The following is a 22,407-nucleotide window of genomic DNA, read 5'->3' as shown; positions in this document are numbered from 1 at the left end:
AGTTGTTCCTTCTGACACCACTCTTTTGCATTATACAACGGTGACATTACCGATTGCTACAAATCCCAGTGGTTTTAGGATGGAGAGTGATCAGTTTCTGGAAGGGATTAAATGATGTGGTTGTCTCTTGTAGGAAGGATCTGAATGTGATGGCCTTGATTTGACGGCCCCGTGCTGTTCCAATATGGAAAGTCTGGGCTTTGCTCATGTCCTTCTACAATGTTTTTGTTACAGTTGGCCAGCAAATGGGAACTGAATTCAACAAAAAACATTTTTTTGAGTTTCTGATGTTTATTTTCATTCTCTCTCATATTTAAAACTTTTAACATTTTTCAGGATTGGGGGAGATGGGAGGATATGATTACATCCTTCCCAAGCCATCAGTGTCCAGTCACTTGGATAGAAATGACTCAGATTCAAAGCCCTTCGTTTCCTTATTCAGGACATGAGTCAAATCTAGGTTTTCCACATCTAGGTGAATACCTTAATCATATTACTGGGCATTCTGGAATAGATTCATGAATCCCATCTTGATCTTATTTTAAAACAATACTGTAACTGAAATTTATCGCTACAATGTTTGATTAAACAAATTACCGTTTCCCTCTAAAAAATGAAAAATCTATCTATAAGGATCATTGCTGTTGTTCTGTTATCCTCTCTGCTGTATGTGCAGTAATTATGGAATATTACTTTAATTGGTAAAGACAGGACAGGTTTTACACTTACTACTGCAATATGAGAGTGTAAGGTCTCTCTTGGGGTATTGACTCCAGAGTTTTCTCAGTAAAAAAGAAAATCTTCATTAACCTGTCCAAGGAACAAACGGCCTGTGAAGAAGGGGAAAAGCTATTTATAAGCCTTATTCTGCATGACAGGAGTCCCATGATTTTGCAACAGATAATGTGTTTTAGGTGCCTGCTTTGCGTTGGCTGGATGAATTCATTGCAGGTGATGCTCCGTTCTACTGTGTGATTTCCGAGGGATCTACGAAACTGCTGAGTGTTTTGCATAATTGTCTTTACACTTCCATTTCAGATGTCTTCAAATGTTTCTAAACTTAACACATACAGGGCTGAGCAGGCATTGATTGGTTTCTCCAGCGCAGAGATTTCAGGTTTTTCTTCAATGGGATTTCATTTTATCCTTCAAATAATGTTTGTGCCCTCAGAGTCATTGTGGCTTCTGCGTTCTCCTTGAAAATGTATTGATCATGTAATTAAAGTGCCTTCCAACCACCTCAGGAATCTAGCAAGAGTGAGACATAGGCTTTCTAAGCTRGTTTCAGAAACCTCAGTTTATCCTTCATTTTAATCTCAATTCCCCACCTTATTCTTCCAGTTACTTACAGATCTTGCAGCCTGTGCTCCTCAGAAGCTACAATGGTGCAGAATTCAGTTGGTAAACCAGAAGATTTAGATGAATCTTAATCTTGCATTGTATGAATTCCAGTCTTGCATCGCAACAGTCAGTCTTATTTTTAATGGCAGTATACTTCTGCCCACAGGCCCAAAGGAAGACATGGGGACTCACTAGGCAAACACATGAAGATACATTCCCCTGGCCTTTACTGACTTCCAGTGAAGCAGTGTGAATCATTCTAGTACTTTTTATTTAACATTATACATCTGATGGAAAGATGAATGCAATAATCTTCATTTACTGTTCAAAACCATTATTGGTTCACTTGGTATTAGCTGTGAGTAAAGCCAAAGGTGCTTGCATTAAAAAAAAAAAAAAAAAGCTGTGAGTAAAGCCAAAGGTGCTTGCATTAAAAAAAAAAAAAAAAAGTCTTTGGAAATATATCTGGTTGATTGACTAAATTAAGTAGTACTACAAAGTGAGCCAATAAACAAGAAACAAAACTGTCAACCRTTCAATCTCTTTTCGTCTGTGCAGTATCTTTCACAGGTGCTACTTCAAAGCCCTTCACAAAGTTATCAATAGTTTTAAAAGCTGTTTGAGATAGATAGTACAATTCCATATGCAGCCAAATTATTTTGGGAAACAAAGGGTTTAAAAAAATTGTTTTAAGGAATAAAATACACACTAGTAACAAGAGGAGACATGTTAAGAGTGAATGTGAGTACACTCTGGCAGAGAGCTTCCCAGCTGAGGACTATAAGGCAAAAAGCCTGTTGGCCAAAAGTTTTTGTCCAAAACTTCCAAAATCCAGCATTACCTACAATCAGGTCCAATCTCTTGCTGATCCAGAAGCCAATTTTTCAACTCAATTCCGGCTGAAATTAGAAACCCACACAGAGATCTCAGATTGGTGAAAAAGCTTGTTGCCATGCATGCCAGAGATCATTCCTGCTGCCACATTCTGGACCAAGTGCAATTTCTTCTAATAAAAACATTTCTGGCAAAGCTGTACATTAAGAGTTAGTGTAATCGAATCTGGATGTGAGGAAAGCATGCAAACTTGCTTCCAAGTCAGCAAGAGTTAGGCAGGATTTAATCCTCCATGTATTTTTATTATGATATAAAAAGCTGTTATATTGGTATTTTTAATACATTTATCAAAAGGAAACTGCAAATCCAAGGTAACTTCCAAATTTCCCACTGATATAGGAATGAGTAGCTGAGACACTTCTGAAGTGAACTAAGGCAATGGGATTTTGTAATATGGATTTAGCTGCCAGGAGACCAGCACTCAGATTTGACTGTTAACCAGTTCATACTAGACCTATGCAAACATTTTCCCTGAACGTTTGCTCAGGCATGAAGCTGATTTTTTTTAATTTTTTTTTTTAATCTGCTCTGTTGACTTTTCAGGAACATTTTAGCAACTGATTGGATCTCCTGGGATGACAAAACTAGTCACCCGCCATGCACCAGCAGCTCCCACCAAAGCCAGCACCACTTAGGAGCCTAAGAATAGGAGGCGGCAGACATTTCTATTAAACCCTCTATTTTAAAAAGAGCTTGGCTCTCATTTACCCACCTAAATAAGGTCCAGATTTTCAGAAGAGCTCAATAGATTGCATGCAGAACACTTGTGAAAATAGAGTCTATGTTTCACGTCTACGCTGGAGCAGAGGTCTCCCAGAAAGCTGGCCTTGTATTTCTTGTTCTTGGACAAACAAAGAATGTTTGGGGACACCTTGGCGTTGATTCTGCCTTACTCGCCCTGGTTTTTCAGTGGTGTGACTCCATTCAATGTAAGTGGCAGGGCTGCCGTGACATCCTTCAGGGAGCTGTGGGAGGAAGTGGTAAGGGGCCTCGGATACGGGAGACTGGCATTTCATTCCCTGCTCCGCCACACATGGCCTTGAAGGTCTTTGGCTGGGATTTTCAGACTGTTTAATGGATATTTGAGGGTCAAGGGGAAGTGGTTCAGCTTTTGAGTCTTAAAATAAGGTATTGTGAAGGAACCTGATTTTCAGCGGGATAGGTCTTGGTGTGTTTGGGGCATTAGGGGGAAAAGTCTGTGCTCTTTGCGATATCCCAAATTAGGTAGTGAGAGTGGAAACACTTGCAGTTGTCGCTCAGAATTTCATTCGTAGTTTGTGTGCTCTGACTTCTTGGTTGGTTTGTTTGCTTTTTAAAATTCTTGCCTCCTAGGGATTTGTGAGGACAAATACATTAACACTATAAAAGTGTTTGGAAACGAAGCTAATAAAGATTGTATAAATCCCATATACAGATTATAAACCCCAATTTAGAGCAGCCTAGGGGCATCTCACCATCTTTTATTCTTTCTCAGTACCAATTATTATTGAATGATAAACAACCTGTCCTGAAGCCTGACTATAGTACAGTATCTTCTATCTGGAAAAACCCTAAAACTACACAGCAAATATTACATAAACCATACAGAGATCATTTTACCCATCTGTGGAAAGCAGGCTCTTGTGGGTTTGGAAAGTGAGAGAACAGCAGTGTTATGCAGGAAGCATCATTTTTAATCACGATGCTTTTATCTACAGAGTGAAAAYCCCTTGCCAAAAGCTCTGTCATCTCTGACCCCTTATGCAGTGATATAATGTAGTTCCTCCTGGGGCATCAGAGACGTTGAGGTCAGCCCTGCCATGTATTCTGAATCACAGATATTAAAGAGGATAATTGGCATTTCTACCACCTGGTAAAGTTAATAAGACAGCATCCAGACCAACTGTCTAGAGCGCTGTAAAATAATCATAAGAAGAATATAGTTATTTAATAACAATAAAAGTATAATAAGATCCTCTAAATAGAGTAGCAAAAGTTAAATGAACCCAATATTAAAACACTRTGTATTATTAGATTTTTTAAAAGTCTATAACAAGGAGATCCTTTGGCACACGAGTATAAAATCAAATTTAACAAGCAAGTTAAATAAGCAATTAGAAGTGGGAATTTTAAACTTCTTTCCAGTCTCAATTGCTCTAATTTAGCAAAAGCAGGCATCTGCCTTACGTATTGCAAATCCTCTCTAGTGATGGCCATATCTGAACGACATTATTGAGAAGATTGTCATTTTTAGAATAAGACTGAAGACTTGATTGTCATGGTGGGTGAGATTGCCCAAACTGGCCTTTTCTTACTGACAGCCTCATATCTAAATGCTCACCCAGGATGCTGGAGACCCAGATTCAGTTTTCTCTTCTGCCTGGGAAAATTCAGATCCAGTTCTCCTCCTTTCCAGGAAAGATCTCTGCCCAGTGAGCTGAGTGTTTTGTCGTGGGTGCACTTTCCAGCGCTCCAGTTAGTTTCCCCGGTGTTCTGAAAAGAATGCAAGAGTCATTGGATAAGGAAGTGGAAAAAAATCTGGAGCTTTGTAAAAAGTGCCTTTGCCAGTGGTAGGAGACCTGAGTTCCACTCGTAGCTCCAAGGTTGTTTAAGCGTTTCTCTTGGAATAGCTGAGCAAGCAAAGAAGCAAAACCTGAGGAGCCTGGGGAATTCAAAGGAACCAAGTGAGATGCCTTTAGAGTTTGTGGAAGTTTTCAGGTTGCTCTTTTGATCTTAGGAATCTAAATTCAGCCTGAAAATCCTGGTCCTATTTTTGGCCTCATCCTGATGCACTCTCAAGAAAAAAACACAAAAACCCCCAAAACCTTTGTCTTAAAAAATGCATATACACCAAGTGAGAGGCATATTTTCTGTTGGATGAACTCTCCCAGGAAACTATACTATCTTTCCAGCTCAGCCACTGGGATTTTACTGGCAAATTGCATGCAGTGTGTGAGGTCCTCAGGTGCTGTACAGTGGAGCAGCTCAGTGACTGATACAGCTGGGATTCACATTTGCACCAGTGCCATTTGAAGAATCTGGTCACTTCTGGCTGTAAAGAAGACAAGCATCCTATCTGGTTTTCTAATTGGCAGATCTGTTGTGGATGTCCTTAAAATGCGGTGGGATTTTTAAGCCGCTCTGTTCAAGTGTTGTTACAAGAGGGATTTTGCAAACTTGGACTGGTGTGCTGCCATCCCTGGCAATTCTTTGTTGATAATGGACTCCATCACCTTTAAAGTCTCTGTTTCTGCAATTATGGGAAATGTCATGGATAGTGACTGACCGGCAGAATAAAGACAACCAACAGCTTTGGAGGARCGTGTGGTTTCAGCCTCATTTTGCTTTGCCGTTTTCTTGCAGCATCCCATCTTACCAGGAAGATGTCCTGGTTTAACTCTGTGCTCCGCAGTAGCTCAGCCGCAATGGCAGGCCCTGCAGTCAGCACTAGGCATGTCCCTTTTCATTCTCCTCTGTATGACYGAATAGTTCCCTTTAGCTATTTTATTTTTACAAAGAAACTTTTATCCATAGCCACATGTGTGAAACTCTCAAATGGGCTGTTTCAAATCTAGTCAAGGTCATTGAAAAAAGATATTTTTAAAGTGGCTAGGGCTCTTAAAAGTCCTTTTGGATTCCCCAGAAGCAAAAAGCAGCATTTACACTGTAAGCCTTATAGATCAAGGACTTGAGTATCTTTCAACATCCTAAAGCCCATGCAGACTTTAAACTGGTATTCCCAGCTCATTCGCCAAAAGAAGAGGAGAAAAAAGAAATGAACTGCAAGCTTTTGCCTTGAGGTCTGCTGCAATAGGCCTTCTGAAGTCTGGAGTCGGAATTGTTTCAATCTATGTAAATATCGGGAAATTAAATTCCATATGTCCCACGCCAGATGCTCCCAGCTGCTGCTGCTGTGTGGGGAACGGTAAGTCGACAGTTTAGCCTTGTCAGGCGGGGAGGGGGGGGTGTCATTCCTCGAGCGGGTGGGAGGGGGGCGGATTGTCGTTTCGAGGTCGGAAGGGTAATGCGTACAAGTGCCTATGCCAGTGATCTGACAAGCCAAATCACCGGACAGTTGTAAGTTCCATGTGAGGCTTAAAACTGGAAGATCCCAGCGAGAGCGTTACAGGACTTGGCGCGAGAGCTCGACTTTAATATATATTGTTTATTTCAAAGCGTATAGAAATTGCGTGCGTACGGAAAGCAGTGAGGTTTGGATCGCGAGCGGTCAGAGTGGGCAAATCGACCTCGCTGCAGCCTGAGAAGGACAACACGCGGCAGGCAACGACCGTCGCTGAACCGAGCAGGCACCGGGACCGCCGGCACGGCGCGCGCCGCTGTTCCAGCACCCAGCAATGCCCCGCCGCTGCCCGTGTTTACCGCCCCAGCTCCTGCCTTTTGGCCGGGCCTTATGCTTCTCTTATGACAGGTCTGCACGTTTATTTAATAGGTTTGTTATTCTTATCGCGAGCCTCGCGCTGGAAGAGAAAGGAGTAAAGACCTAGCAAAGCAACCGCAATTTTAAATGACCTGTTCTTAAAAAAGCACACACACCCTAATGAAACTAGAGATTTAGGAATCCTCGTGGAAACTCCAGCTGCCTAAAAATATGTCGTGCCCCTCTCTCTCTCTCTCTCTCTCGCACACACACACACACACACACACACACGCATGCACACATATATTTTGCCTAGCTTCTGGCTGTCAGCACATCCGTACCCCCAGGCTGGCCGTACGTCAGTGGAAATCCTGCCAGAGCAAGCCGGGAGCGCCCAAAGAAAAGCCCTCCGCCATCATCCGGCCCCCGCCGGCCAGCTTGGGCGCCTGCGCCTGCCTCTGTCCCCCCCTGKTTTTTTTAACTCGGTGACAAGTGGAATGGTCTCTGTAAAAGAGCAGCCTTGTGGCTTCCCCTGGCATCACTGCAGCCGCTCGGTAAACACGAGGGAACACGGAGCCCTTTCGCTGGGGTGCGGGAAGCGGGATGGAGAGGGCAAGGAGGGGCGAGAAGTTACTCAGCATTTACTGTCTGCGAAGGTGAGAGTTACTGTGGAAAAACCCTGCAGCTTTATTGTTCTAACCTTTATTTAAATATAGAATCTATAACCCGTTTTTCCAGAGCATTTAAAATAGCGGTTTTTGCTCTCAACCACGCTGTCCAATTTCTGAGGTATCACATACTTATGTATTATTTTATGGAGCTGACAGAGGGGGAGTCTGGGGAAAAAATAGCTGAAATAGCCAACAGCAGCGTGTGGAATAAACCTSTGTGTGTGTGTGCGCGCGTCTCAGGAGGAAGATTGACTGCCGCGAGCCTGCCAAAGCTTGTGCTTGCTTTTACGTTAGTCCGTAACGCTCCCTCCCAAGCTTCCCCGACGCGAGGGGCTCAGACCTCRGGCTTGCCAACAATAACTACCGTTTCTCCACGCGGAGCCTGCGAGAGCGGCTCGGCGCGGGCCCGCTCGCCTCTCCCCACCATCCCAACTGAAAGAATTATTTGTAAACTTTGCCAGCAGAGAGATATTATTAGATGTGATGTTTTCTAATGGCATGCTTGGAAAAAGAAGTTTTGCAGGGGGAGAGAATACGCGGTGAGCAAGGGGGTTTCCTCGGGGTCGCTTGAGCTGCTTGGTCCAGCGTGGTCACGCCGCTCTTTGGGCAGCGTTTGCCCTGCCTCGGGCTGCCGGTCCCCCCCCTTGGCTGCCCCGTCCGGTGGGGGCGGCAGCGTTTTGATTTCTTGCTGTATGTCAGAGGAATCCCTCGCGACGTGCATCCCTGCTGCCCTTCCATTTCCTTTTAACGTGTTTTTAATACTTTGCCAAAGACTTTTGCTTTAGAGTGCAAGACAGACCAGCTGTAAGGAAATATCCCTTCTTTTCTCAAGCAGACCTGAACGTGCCCATGGGGTAGTGGTTAGTGCAAAGCAAGGCCTAAGTTGCTTGAAATCCCGGTGGAAATCTGGGCCTCCTTTAGCTAGGTGCTGTACCGACATTCGGCTCTAGGCAAGGCAGACAAACTGCGTACGAGGAGCCTGGCRTGACTTGCTGAGGGTCGCGCTGAAGCTTGGCGGCAAAGCCAGGAGGGAGCCCAGGGCTGATAAATCACCTCCAGCTCAGCGCACAGAGGCTGGTCTTGGATTTTGTGCATTTAAAGTTTTCTGTAAGGCAGTTTTTGCCCCATTCTCAGTGGTGAGTGCTTTGTTCAGTGAATGGCATGGCATTTTTTTCTTGAAAGATTATATTTCAGGGCCCACATCAAAGGAGTCAGGGTGTGCCTATGAGTATGTGGACATAATCTCAATGATGCATTTATTTATGTATGTGTTTCCCTGCCTTTCCCTCCCCCCCCCATATCAGTTCTTTTCCTGATGTCCCAGAATTTAACTTTTAATTTTCTCCATTTTGAATAATTGGTGTTTTGATTCTCTTAGGGCCGTGACCAGAAGTTGCCTACCTGTGTCCTCCCGGCTTTGAAAAATGGGTCTGCAGAACTCAAAGAGTATTCGAAAATCGTAGCTGAAAGATGCATTGGGGCCAGGAAGTGTAAGATTAATGTAAGCTATCACAAGGTATCAGCCGAACCGAAATGAAATGAAGGTGGTAACTGTGTGTGTGTCTGTCACACCAGAGGGGTTCAGGAGGGTGATGTGTGTTTATGGGTTTGGGTTTTTTTATCATTTATTTTCTGTGGAAAAGTTGCATATCTTTTGCAAACCATTCCAGTTAGTTGCAAGTGCTGCATAGTCTGAATTTGTAGTGGTCTTTGATGAAGAAAACAGTTTACGTGAAGCTGGGTATCTCAAGGTGAAATTGTAGTGTAGACAGGGTACAGGGGAATGTTTCCTTTCCAGAGTTTGACAAGAACTATTTCAATTCTTCCCAACTAGGGTTTGCTATAGCTAACTATATAGACGYGAAAGCTATGTGCATGAAAGCCTCCCTGTGCAGTGGGGTTTTACATAGCAGTAGTTGTGTTGGTGTAAAATTGCAAGGGAATTTTTTGGTCCCTCCCCACCAGCTAAACTAAAATTACCAGTCCTTTGCCAGTACTTTGGATGGATCATGCCGAGACAGTGGGTTGTTCATGACCTGTTCATGTTAACTATTCATTCACAATTTGTTTTGCATAATAAGACACTCAAATCTCATTAATGCTCCCAGAATAAACTACTGAATTGTTTCAAGTAAAGACAATAGCAGCAAGTTAATCGGTGACTCAACCAATATATGCTGGCACAAGTTCTTAACTCGATCGTCATTTATTATGGAAATTTGTGAAAATGCTAAGAGAAAATTGTGTACATTTTCATGAACAATATGCAAACTGTAAATAAAAGAAGACTACTAAGGGTCTAAGCTGAACAGAAAGTRCAGATGTAGGACTGGGTTTTAAAGAAGTTTTTCCAGGATATCCTACCTCTCTGTTTCCTCTACTGCAGGCCATTTTGGCATCTAAGGTATTCACAGGCGAATGTGACTGTTATGGGGAGTGCCTGTGTGAGACTTTTCCCTTTTCCCCTTTCCGCAGGATAGGGTGCTTGTAATTTGAACGTCCTTCTGGCCAGTGTCTCTAAGCGTGTGGAATGGTAATTGATCTTTTTTCAACTTCTGTAATAACATGGGATTTGGCATTCCTTTGAAGTTCCTAGTGAAAGTTCAAGTTGGTTTTTATTTACCATAATATATTTACCTACCTTTAACTGTGGAAAAAGGGCACTTCTACCATGATGTCAGGGGGGCAACTTTCCTCCCTGCTACCCTCCCACAATGTGACCATTATATCAACATATGGCAAACATTTCGCCTATTCTTTGTTTACTCCCAGCAGTAAAAATTCAGTAAAAAGCCAAGGGCCTTCCATAGAGAGAGGAAAACTCAGCTACAACCTTCAGGACAGGAAAAGCAAATATACTTTTAACAAGAAAGTTATTGGGACATTGCTAAATATTTCCAAGAAATAAAATAACAAAGGAGCTTGTATCCAAGAGGAGTCACATATCTTCAGAAAGTATAAGCATCATGGAAAAAAAATCCTGAAGGATTATTATTGAAAGGTTAGCTAAAATTAAAAGCAGGTTTATGCAGCCAAAGTAGTTTTTGGGCTTTAATTCATTAGCTCAGGTTTCGTCTACCAGGATTCCGCCCCCGGCACGTGTAATAAGATTAGTTCATTAATCGTTGAGTACTTTGGAATTAACATACTGGAGGTGCTTTTCTCCCTCTCTGAAAAGTCCCCCTGGATATATAAACACAGCAGTGATTTTGTTGAACGTGGGATCAGAGTTAGTCCTGCCAGGTTTGGCTTGATGAGAATGACTGAATCCTATAAACAAGTGAACAGTGGAAGAAACAGATTAAGAAAAAAGCCTTGTTTTGTCTTTCAGAGTTGTACTGTAATGTTTGGCTAATCGCATACGGAAGTCTAGTGTATTAACTCTTTAAAAAGAGAGGGGGAAAAAAAGGGAAATATAGAATATTTTTTTTACAGGATTTGCCCTTRTCTGGGGGACTCTGCTGTCTACCTGTCATCCCATTAGGAACAGGAGGATGAAAGGGGGACCTGCGGGGACCTGAGCAGTCCAGCAAGGTGTGCAGGTATGGATGTGAGTGTCTCCTTGGGGCCAGACTTGGGTAGAGCGTAGCAGAAGCACTTTTGTCTCCTCAAAGAGGTGCGTTTTGTGCATCCGTGAAAAGGGCAGCAGCCTTGTTGTGGAGCAGCGCTGGGCTTGCTCCACAGGCAGGACAGGCGGTGGTAGGGTCTGGACTCCAGTTGCTCCTGCAGCAGGAGCAACTTCATGTCTGAAGGCAGAAGGAGGGAGCGTACGGTCAGCAACGTGGGAAAAGGATTTTTGCACTCTCTTCCTCCCGTCCCCCACTTGGAGCCCACGTGAGGTCAAGTCAAAGTGTGGCCCAGGCCTTTTTCTTGAGTGAATGGGAATGAACCACCTTTGTAATAAGGTCTTTTAAAAACCACTTGGGTCATACACCCATTTACATTATGCCATGTTGTCTTGCAATTTAAGCAGATTAAAAACACATTTAACAGAGTGTAAGGAAGGAAAAGTCCTGATCCCAAATGGCAAGGGTCAGAAGCGACATGAATGATTAGGTGCGTTATTTGGTATTCTGATATGCCTTTGCTTAGTTCTGAAGTTCTTCAAGGATTTTGAAGCAGGGAATGCAAGGCATGAGGCTCCGGATTCGTGGGTATTTTACCTGATGGAGGATATTCGGCTCTCCTTTTCTTGTAATTTCTGAATCTATTTTTTCTTCTCTCTGTAATCAGATACAAGCTATTTAGTAACAGAGGCATATTTCATATTTCACTTTTGGAACCATAGAAAAACATTCCTGACATTGGCAAAGGAGACCAGGGAGGGTTGATTTATGACTAGGAGATTAAAAAGAACTAAATATGGCTGCTTGGTTTAAAATGACTAAGTAGGTATATGATACCTATCTTCAAACACATAAATGCTAGAGAGAAACAGAAATGTCTAGTTCAAGCCGAGAGAGGTATACCTATAAGCAATGGAAAGAAAATAAGGAAAACTCAGGCTCAACTTAGGCAAAAAACACAGAGAAGAATTCCTAATAGTGAGACCTCTCTAAAAATCTCAAGGTACAACAATGATCCAGTTGTAATAATGTCGTAAAAGTGGCCCGGTGCTACAAATATTGTAAAGAATGCTGGGGATTTCCCATTTATTATGCCCAGGTGGGATTAAATAACCCAGGCGAAGGAAGGCTTGATGCAGTCATAAGCCCCTGCAAGGATCTGTAATGAGTGTGGGAGCAAATCGGGTAAACCTCTCAGTGCTGAGTGTAAGTAAGTGGAGGGAGACAATATCCAAAGGAAAGGTGATTGTGAAATTATCCTATTTGGGTTCAAAGTGCAATTTGAATGGTGAATGTTCTTAATAAAAGTATGGCTGCTTTAGTAACCCAATACCTCCATTACTATTTTAGGCTATAACTGTAGCTAGTAGAAGGAAATGGATTTATATTTTGCTAGAATGCATTATTTATCAGTAACAGTTTCAGGATTTGTACGGGATTGAGATGAGAACTGGTTGATAAGGAGAGTCTAAACAGATTGAGGCGTCTTTGCTGTATGCATTGATTCCTTGGTTGTATACTTTAAGTTTAACACAAGAAAAAGAGGATAGTTCTGTATTAACATGGCCAGATGAGATTTCGTGGAGCAAGGGGAGCAAGCAATGTAAGGTGAAGGTGATTGAGATTAGTGTCCATGGTGCAAGCTGAAGGAGACAATACTCCTGACTGCAATGTCAGTACGGGATAGAGAACCCACAAATAGGGAGAGAGAGCAGAGGGATAGCAGGATCTCCCAAATTCTCCCAAAATGGGAAAAATATAGAGGATACAAAAAACCTGAAAAACAGAAGAACAATGGCAGGGACCCATTCCAGATCTGCTGAGCTGATGACCTAACATCATACAGGTCCAGGGGGACATGCAGTTTCCTGATGTGTTCCTGTTTCCGTAAAAGAGAAACCTTGTCACCACAGAATAAGCAGCTGCAATCCAGACGAGATGAATCCTCCTGAGTTTTTCCTCTGTGTTATGCCTTTGCTCTAGAGGGAGCAGTCTGGGGGCTACAAATGGAGTAATGCAGGAATAAAATGGCATAAAAGTAACTATCAGGAAATGTTTACAAGTGAAGGGTACTGGGTTATGAAACAGTCGCTGCAGGAGAATGGTGGAATCCCATTGTTTAGTGGGGCTTTTTTTGAAGCAGGCTGGACAAAATCCTAAAAAATGTCTTTGGAGACAAACCTGTACTGGCAGGGAAATGTACTGGCAGTCCACTGGAGGTGGACTTTTCCACCTCCAGCTCTGATGATCTGAGTGTAGCTTCCCAAGAGAAAAGTTGAAGCCCTGCTGAATCACTTAAGCTGATGGGTCAGACTGACAGCCCCTTACTCACGCTCATGATGAGTGTCTCCCGCAAGCAGTTCTGCTGACACCGATGGGACTACTTGTGTCGGTAATTCTTCCCTGTTTAAGAAAATGTTGCACAACCTAGCCCTTCCATTAGGAAGTGAGCCATCCTAATGAACGATTAACCATACACATCCTAGACGTAATTTGTACAAAATCATTGCCATTTTATCATCCGTTCTTACATTTTTGTGGCTGCTGCTGCTTTCAAAAACCGAAGGAAACAAAGCAAGCTATTTTATGTTTTGTTTTTCTTAGTAATTTATGATTAATGGGGTAAATCTTGGAATCCCTACTCAGTTTTCACTTTTTGTTACCCAGGGCTTCTGTTTATTCATGTTTTGTAACAGAGATGATAAAATGTATTTCCTTTTAGCCCAAGGCACCTAATCAGTATTAGGCCTGGAGCAAGAATATTTTACATTCTTACATTCCAGGAGTACCTTGATGTAGAATTATCTTTTGTCAGCCGTAGATTAAATATTCAATTACACCGCTCTTTTTTAAAAGGTATTTTAGGGCCTATCTGATCAACTGATACTGAATACAATTATTCTCAGCTCTGCATTATGTAGATGTGGGTCTTCTTACAAGCTTGTTAGCTGAAAGTTGATAGTGAAAGAAGAATGTGGTTTGTGAAGCTATCACTCCATGGGATTGAGGAATGGGGTGCCATTCATTGCTTTAAGAGTAATATATGATTCTACTCATATCTGACATGCAGAAGATGGAGTCTTAGTTCTACACTGAGCTCGGAATAGCAAGTCATGCTTTTAGTCCCCGGTTAGGCAGTATCAGCTGTGCAGGAGTCACCATTGTTTCCTTCTAGTCTCTTGGCACTTCCTCCTTCTCTATAGACTAACCAGCTCTACGATGTTTACGTGAAGCTGTGATTTATGTACAAAATTCAGTCTCTTTTGAAATAGTGTCTAATTTGCAGTTGCTTGAAATAACAGTCTGTATGTCTACAGTGGGTGAAGATGAGTGACTTGGAGGGAGACAGATGTCAAATCAAGGCAGAGCGTGTCCTGGATGCTTCTCAGTCAATGCCTCATTATCAAAGCCAAACTGAGCTATAGAGCTGTTTTTGCAATTACAATAATAAGCAGCTTTATTTAAACATAATTACTGTAACTGAAAATATTCTAATGTGGAGCTTTTTTGTTCTGACTGGTGTTTGGAAAGGTCTCCATAGCTTTGAGTCACCTATTTTGAATTTTTAAAAGGTTTGTGTCTAGTTACAGTACAGACATATTATTACACATCAAGGTCTTAGTCATCTTGTTCTGCTCCTGTATCCTAGTGTGCTTATTCATTTTGATTTATCTGAATTGGTTGAGCTGGAGGGAGTGGGACGGAAGGGTACACAGATTGAAGGAAAGATCCTGCTAACCTTTAATAACAGTTGACCTTTACTTTTTTATTATTATTTTTGTTTCATGGACTTACTCTAAATAATGATACAATTGTGAAAGAATAAGAAGGCCAGAAAAACACAGTTTGTTTGTTTTTTTCCTAAGACTGCTTTCTGAGTTGTATGATATACTGGAGCATCTTATGGAGATGTAATGTCAGGTCTCACCTCTCCAAACAACTTTTGGGTTTACAGTGCATTATTTGCTTTTATTTTTACACAAAGGGATTACTAGTTATTTTTTCTCCCCTTTTTTTCCATTAATGTGCCTGTAGCACACTCAGAAAGCTGGGCTGTTATGGTAGTGTTTGGCAGACCTTATTAGGAACTGAGCAAAACTTCCAATCGTTTGACCTTTGGTTTTCCAAAATTAAGATTTGTAACAGAAGTGTACCTTAGGCTTATCTCCTAAATATCCTGGCTGATGCTGCTGGGTTTGGGCTGCAGTGAACCTTGTTCTTCTCTGCTCCGTTGCTTTCGCTCCCCACCCTTCCTGTTCCAGCTGTGGTCTGTTCAGCCACACAAGAGCTTTTGAATCGGGACTTCTGAACCGCCCCTCGACCCTGTGCAGGACTCTGTGTACAGCGGGAGTGAGTCACTTAACCAGCCCGTGAAGTTTGGCCTTGCTTTGCCTGAATACTGGGCAGATCACATCATGGGGCCCTTGGCAGGACTGCTGTGGTCCCTGGGTCTTCCTTGCCTGGTAAGAGAAGAAATGAGATTGCACGAAGGTACGCYGCTCAGCAGAAACCGGCACTGCAATGTCCCTGAGGCAGCCTGTCTACCGACTTGGCTCCCTATCGCTTAATCTTCAGGCAGTAGCAAAATAGTAGGCCTAAGAAAGAGGATTGTCAAAGAAAACTGATGTAGCAGGAGAATTTAGAAGGGCTGAAGTAAGTGTGCTATGAGCAGGAAAGGCATTGGCCAGGGGCAAGGATAGGGCATAGGAAAATGAGGAAGGACGCATCTGTAAATAAATATTAGGAAAGGAAGAAAATTTCCTTTCAGTCTGTCCTGAGCAAAACTCTCTGTTTGCTTGTTGTTGCTTTTACCAACAGGGAACTCGGCTTTTTAAATCTCTCTCCGTCTGTGCAGGTGGCAGTGTAAGTAGCATAAAACAGAACTTGTCAAATCCAGGAATCTGGCTTGTGGAGAGCAAATCCCAGAAAGAGGAAAGAACCCGCAAACCCAAAACAAACAAAAACACAATACCTAAACCAGACTTCCACTTCTGGGATCAGATCAAAACAACAAAAAGCCCAGAAAGATTAAACTAAGCTCAATTCAAATTAGTTTATTCTGTTGCCTATTTCTCGAGGCAAAAGAGTTTACTTTGGAATTAAAGCGCACACACAAAACATAGCCCTCGACTGGACATTCAGCGTGTTCATAGTTTGCAGAGGAGTTCAGGGAAGCTGACTCTAAAAAACAGATGGGTGTTGAGAGGCACCGTTGAGGTCTCTGCATTCCTCTCCGCGTTTTGACATGGGTTGTTGTGCTGAGATGGTCAGAAACTACGCAGCTGTTTGATTGCTCTACTTAAATAGCTCTGCACACGTACAGCAACCTCCTAACACTCCTTAGGGCCTTAGATACTGTATAAGGCAGGCTCTGCCAGTGACCARTTCTGCTGCATGCGGAGGGGGAGTGGAGGGGAGCGAGGGCGCTTCAGAGGGACCGGAGAAGCCATGAAGTGCTCTGGGTGGTGCTTTTGAAGCATATCTGCCTCCATCGTTTCTTGTGGCCGTGGGTCTGTTGTGTGCAAATTCCCCAAAAGTTTTCTCTTGTAGTGTTGGTAACATTTTGTAACGTTTTGGCAGGCAGGATCCTGGCCACAAATAATTAGTGCAGAGGTGGCATGAAATTGAAAAATGAATTATGAAAATATTTACTTTTTAACTTTTAGTAAGAGCTTTGGTGTCGTATTTGGAAATAGTTCCTATTTTATTCCAGCTGGGTTGCTGAGTTTTTCTGCTTTTCAGGTTTGTTCATCTTTTGGGGCGAGAGAAGGGCATTTTTTTGTGCTGGGGGTGTCCCTGCAGAGGGCAGGGGTGGTGGCTATCCCCACACATCCTTACTGAATGAGGAGAATATGGGATGCCAGGATAGGACTAGGTCRTTGTGAACCCCTTGTGTAGTGGTTCCCAAGTGAGGCTGCTGTGGCCCCCAGCAGGACTCTGCCACAACAGGAGCTCATGAGCCCGAGACAAATTTGCATGAAGTGATGCTTCCACATGGAAGCAAGAAAACATTTGGAGACCGCTGCCTTCGTGACTCTCTTCTCTGGTAGTGGTGGGTGCCACCTTCCCTGTGACTCCTTAGGCGCGACAAAGGAGACATTTCCCAGTCTTGTTTTCTGTTTTATTTATTTATTTTTAAGGTTACAGGCTTGGCAATAAGAAAATGCCAATGCTATTTGTGCAGCTGCTGCTAACCTTCCTTTGCATCGGATCACAGGGCTGTCTGCACTGGAAGGCATTTCTTTCAAGGTCATCTCCTGAGGACCAAGGATTGCTGTGTTCTGATGAGAAACAAAGTTTCTCTTCTCCTCTCCTCTAAGCTCGCTCTGATGGAAGCAGTCTTGACTGACTGGGACATGAAGGGTGTGAATGCAAGGACACCACAGAGAGCAGGAAGAGGGGCTGAGAAGGAGAACTGGCTGGTCTTTTATTCTACTTCTACTGCTTTAACTGCAGACTCCTCCTTTACCCCAAATAATCTCACCCAAGTTATAACTTTATTCCATTTGGAGAAGGCACAGGTAGGATTACAGGCCTCTTTGGGACCAATTAAGAGGCCAGACATGAGGCCTCTAACACAACTTCCTAGTTGCCCACAGCTGTAAGTCTTCTTGCTGCTCCAGCTTCTCCAACTCTGGGAAGAGCCTGTGCAGATGTCTGTGCTGGCCGGCAGCTAGAAGGAAGGTAAGAAGTAGGGGATGAATGGTGAGTTGCTTTGAAGATGAATTTCTGAGAAAAAGGGTAGGTTAGAGTCCAAGGACAGTCTGTCAGAGCAATGAGATGCTTGAGGAAAGGACGGCCTGGTTTTCCTTAGTTTATTCTCACATTTGACCTTTTGGTTAAGGAGTCCAGTCAGACTAATTTCTACCTGCATAAAGAAAAGACATTGAATTTAATTGCTGACTGGAAGTGGAAGGTTGTATTTTTGGACTGGAGGTGTATACTGAGAGTACCTATCCATTGGCTTTCCTAATATTCCAAGTATTAGCTATAGCTTTATGATTCTGGCTTCATGTAAATGGTTTTCATGCTAGTGCTCCATTTTGATGCTTTGATGACATTGGATGTATTCTGCAACATCATTGCCTAAGATAAAGTAAAATAAGGTAAAACTAGCACATGATAAATAGAGCTGCCTGACTTGATTATGGTCTCATATGCCCTTGACTCTCTTTGAAGTCAATTGAGCTGTGATGTGGGGTTTCCCTAGTATTAAATCTGTGATTTTACACATAGTTTGAGGCAGGAGGGAGAAACTGCTTTTTTTTTTTTCCTAAAGGTCTTCCCTAAGTCTCTTAAAATAACATGTAAGAGTCAATAGGGTTGTTAGTCACTACAGGGGAACCATTAAACTCCGCTGTTGCAGAAGAGGGGTGACCAGTGAAGATGGATGCATAGTTAGATCCACTTAAAACCGCAGCTGAGATATATGAAAGTTTAAATTCTAACCAGTGCTTTACACGTCTGTTGTTTTCTTCATGTGTATGCCGCTTGCTAAGGACTCAGCGACAAGAAGGGCTTTATTTATTAACTATTATATGTAGTCCCAATGAAGGCAGGATGTCTTTAGGAATAGCAAGAAAACCTGCCTTCGGATCCATCCAGATAAATGAGAATCAAAATACTGAAGAACCAAACTGCTGATTCTTTTTAATATCCCATTACTACTGGAGAGATGACCTGTGAAACTGGTCAGAAGTCAACAGAGACCGGTGGACTTCAGACTGGAAACTGGTTTTAGCGTGATTACAAGAAGTAAAGACAAAATGTTTCTGTTCCCTGTAACATACTCAGTGTACATTAGAGCTATCTCAATGTACCATATTGTGCCGTCAGGTTTTTTAATTCCTCATTGATCTGAGGGAGCATTTCTGTTTAAAAATCAATGGCTCAGAATGGCTTGTGAGGAACAGGGAAGGAAAGCCCATTTTGTGTTTGTGTAACATTTGCTAGAATTGGTTAAACAGACACACATCAAAATAAATGCTGTAACCTTTCAATAATGTTTAGTCTCCCTGAGAATGAACATACTGTAAGTATGTGTGTTAAGTATACACCATTAATAGTCTCTGTGACATTTGGGCTGGCTCCACAAGGGAGATGAAGGGCATGAACTGAAAATGGTATCAAAAGGGAAAAATAATCACCTCAAGTCACAGAAATAAAATTTACCAGAAGTTGCAGGTACAAAAATAGATTATTTGGGTTCTCCTGATTGAATTTGATCCTTGTAATGTCGCCATCAGAGGACACAACTTATATCCTTTCATAGACCAGGTTTCTTCTCTGAAGTTGTGACAGGAATGAGTCCAGAAATTCCTGGAGAGGTGTCACAGTTGATGGATAATGCTGGTGTAAGTTACTGCCATTACTTAAAGGCAGTGATTTTTTCTTAGATTCTGGCTCCCTATTTTGGACTTTTCTGTGTCTGTTTGGAACAACATAAGCATAAGTATCTAAGGGCAAATTCTCATTACAGTGGACTTTGTCTCCAGCTGATTCACTGTATCAAAGCAACCTGATGGTCTGTCAGTGGAAGACATCTCCTGTTTCTCCAAGCATGTGAATGATCACAGTCCCGTGCCCTAAAGTGGAAGACTGCAGAAGAGTGAGGCTGGCCTAGATATTAATTAGGTAATTCCATGAACACAGAGAAATTCAGATGTAAAACATGATAAGGTCAGTGAAGAGTCCCGTTAATGTCAGTGGGCCTTGAGTACAGCCTTGGGAGACCTTAAACTGTTTTTTGTTTGCTTGGGTTTTTTTTAGGAGTGGTACTCTACCAGCTCACTGTTGTTTGTAAAACCATTTTTTTGATGGACTCATTGGCTCCAATTAACTATTGGGGTTTATTTCTATTAGGAATGAAGCTAAAGAAAACCATGACTTAACTGAAACCCTGAGTTGTATCAAGTTTTGCTTAGGCTCCAGAAAGCTTGGTTATTTCCCCTTTTTATTAACTTTTCTTGTCTCCTTTTATCTCCCAGTGATAAGAATGGTTATTATTTCTGGGCCTTTGAGCTAAGACCATTTATATTGTTTATTGGTGTATAAAGGCTGATGTGATTTCATGGTGGATCATGTCATCCTACAATAAATAGTTAGATAAAGTGAGATGGGATGTCTCAACCTGGTGGATTAATGGAGAATAATATGAATTTTAATGAAACAAGGGTTCTGTGTGACAGTCTGAAGGCCCTTGAGTTCACCCAGACCTATCCAAGGCTGCCTTTTAAGGTTTAGGATGTAACAGTCTCTAGATATATGTCATTAAGGATGGCTGCATAGCATGCAACTTTCTCTTTACAGTGGATGTACATTTAGTCTAGGGAAAAACTGCTCTTCCTATGGTGCATTGCCCAGCTCTGGAGTGTAGTTTGGGTGAATGCAGTTGTCATAAGTTTATATAACTCTACCACATCAACTATTTACATCTTGCATTAGCCAAAAGGTTTGATCTGACATCTTTCTGTGGCTCTTAACATAAACTGAGCTGACAGAGAGGTGCTGCAGGTGAAATTTTAGGGCCTTTATAGAATACCCCTGGTAATAGGAGGACTGGGGGAGTTTGCATGCAAATCTATAAATTTTGTATCACCTTTGCATCAGCCCTGGCCTCAGGGAATGTTCCAGGGTGGATTGGAGTAGGCTGAAATAGGAGCAAATCAGGGCATGGCTCAGACAGACGTACTTTTGGCTCTGGCTCTGCAAGCACATTAAACTGGTTTTCCAAAGATTTTATCATCAGTGTGACTCAGCATCATTAAACTTGAAAGCAATAGCAAAATTGGTGATCAGGAAGAGAACTTGGGGACCATCACTAAAATTTTGATGGCCTATAATAAGTCAGAGTTGCATCCAGATGACTCATGTCCTTGCAGGCTTCTAAGTCAACGGTTTTTGAACACAGAAGAGATTTGGATAGACGTCTGAACTGAACCCAGCCTTCCAATGGTTTGAGGTTCACCCATTGCTATTTTCTATCTTACTTAAGCAGAGCTTAAATTTAGAAAAAAACTTGCTGTGTAAACTTTAAGCACTTTGTTTAAATATTAAGTGTTAAAGTTACAGGTTGGCTTTTTAACTTGAGCATGGAAATATGTAACCTGATTTGCAGAGGTGTAGAAGCCAAATCAATTTTGGGATTGGAGTAAGCTCAGCTCATTGCACTTAGGGTGTGTGCATTGCTTAGAGCTATAACCAAAACGTTTGCAATTTCACTCTGTGTCCTGGAATAGTCAATATTTGGAATAAAAGAGAAATCATTTGCAATTGTAATGTTTCCATGCTAGGAGATGAAATTGATAACTTCTGATCTCATTTGAATAAGCATATAAGAGGACAAAAACCCAATTCTGTAAAAACTTTTGCATACAAACTTAACTTTGCATACTGGAAGTTCCAGGTACCTGAAATCGCAATCATAATGTATGCATTAAGTTTGTACATATACCTTGAAAGTACTGTGGATGTACATGTTCTCCTTCTGAGGGCCAAAATAGAATAAAATAAAAATATGGAAGTTGCCACCGTGATATTTGTTTGGGGAAATTTTGGGAAAGAAGGAACTATTGTGTAAAACTTTTCTCCTTGTTAAGGCTTGTGGTTTACCCTCCCTCCTCCAACAATTACAGAGTTTCTCAAGAGCAACATAAGAATTGTTGAGTAAAGGTCATTTATCTAGTATGGTTTTCCCTAGGATAGCTTTTAACTCTGGCTCTCAGAAAGAATTGATGTCTGAAATTGCCCATATCCGATATAATAGTAGCCAGTTTGCTAATACAGAGTGTGAATGTGAACATTTGGAGGGAGTGGGTTGTATGGAGAAAGGAAAGACCTTTTCCACTAAGAAGAAGTAGTCGCCTATGTTAGTTTCTTACCTCCTAGCTTGCCATATTGGCATCAAAAGAGAGATAACATTTCAACAAAGGAAAATGGGAACAACAGCCAAAGAAAATATCCTTCTTGTTTACTTTAGATAGTGCCCAGATCTGCCTGCTTTGATTAGATTTGCTGCTCCTTCACTTGTTTGCCCCATGCACTGTATTTATTTAGTAGGTGATGCCAAAGCAGACCTTCAAGTGTTGGAAGAAGTAAAAGATCTCAGAGTGCAGTATGTGAAGCACTCAAGAGGACTTTTCTAGCTCAATGCATTTTCTAGAGGTGGCTTTTCTACGTTGCATCCTCAAGGCAGTACTTTCCCACAAGTTGCCATGCGTCCTGCAATACAATATTCTTTCTACAAATAAATATTTTTTTCACTCTGTGGGAATGGCCAATAGTGAGAGCTGAATGGGGAGCAAAGTTGTGAGTCAGGGACTTGGATAGCTTCAGTACCACTTATCATCAGCTTTCCCATAACTATGTTGTCGTTCAAATGCATCTCGTCTTGTTGGTGTCTGAGTGTTGTTGCCAGTGGATGATTGTCCAGGCATCCAGGTGGTTTCAGCTCTGTACATGTCAGAAGCAAACAAAAAAATCCTCTGTTATTCGTTTGGCTCCAGCTGTTGCACTTCTAGACAGTTTCAACCAAAGACTATTTTTCAGGTCTTTACCAGTTCTCAACTGCAGACGTTTC

The sequence above is a fragment of the Apteryx rowi genome, unplaced genomic scaffold (assembly GCF_003343035.1).
Source record: "Apteryx rowi isolate R43461 unplaced genomic scaffold, aptRow1 scaffold_16, whole genome shotgun sequence".
NCBI lineage: Eukaryota > Metazoa > Chordata > Aves > Apterygiformes > Apterygidae > Apteryx > Apteryx rowi.
The sequence above is the reverse complement of the archived record's forward strand: the minus strand, read 5'-3'. Positions refer to the sequence as shown.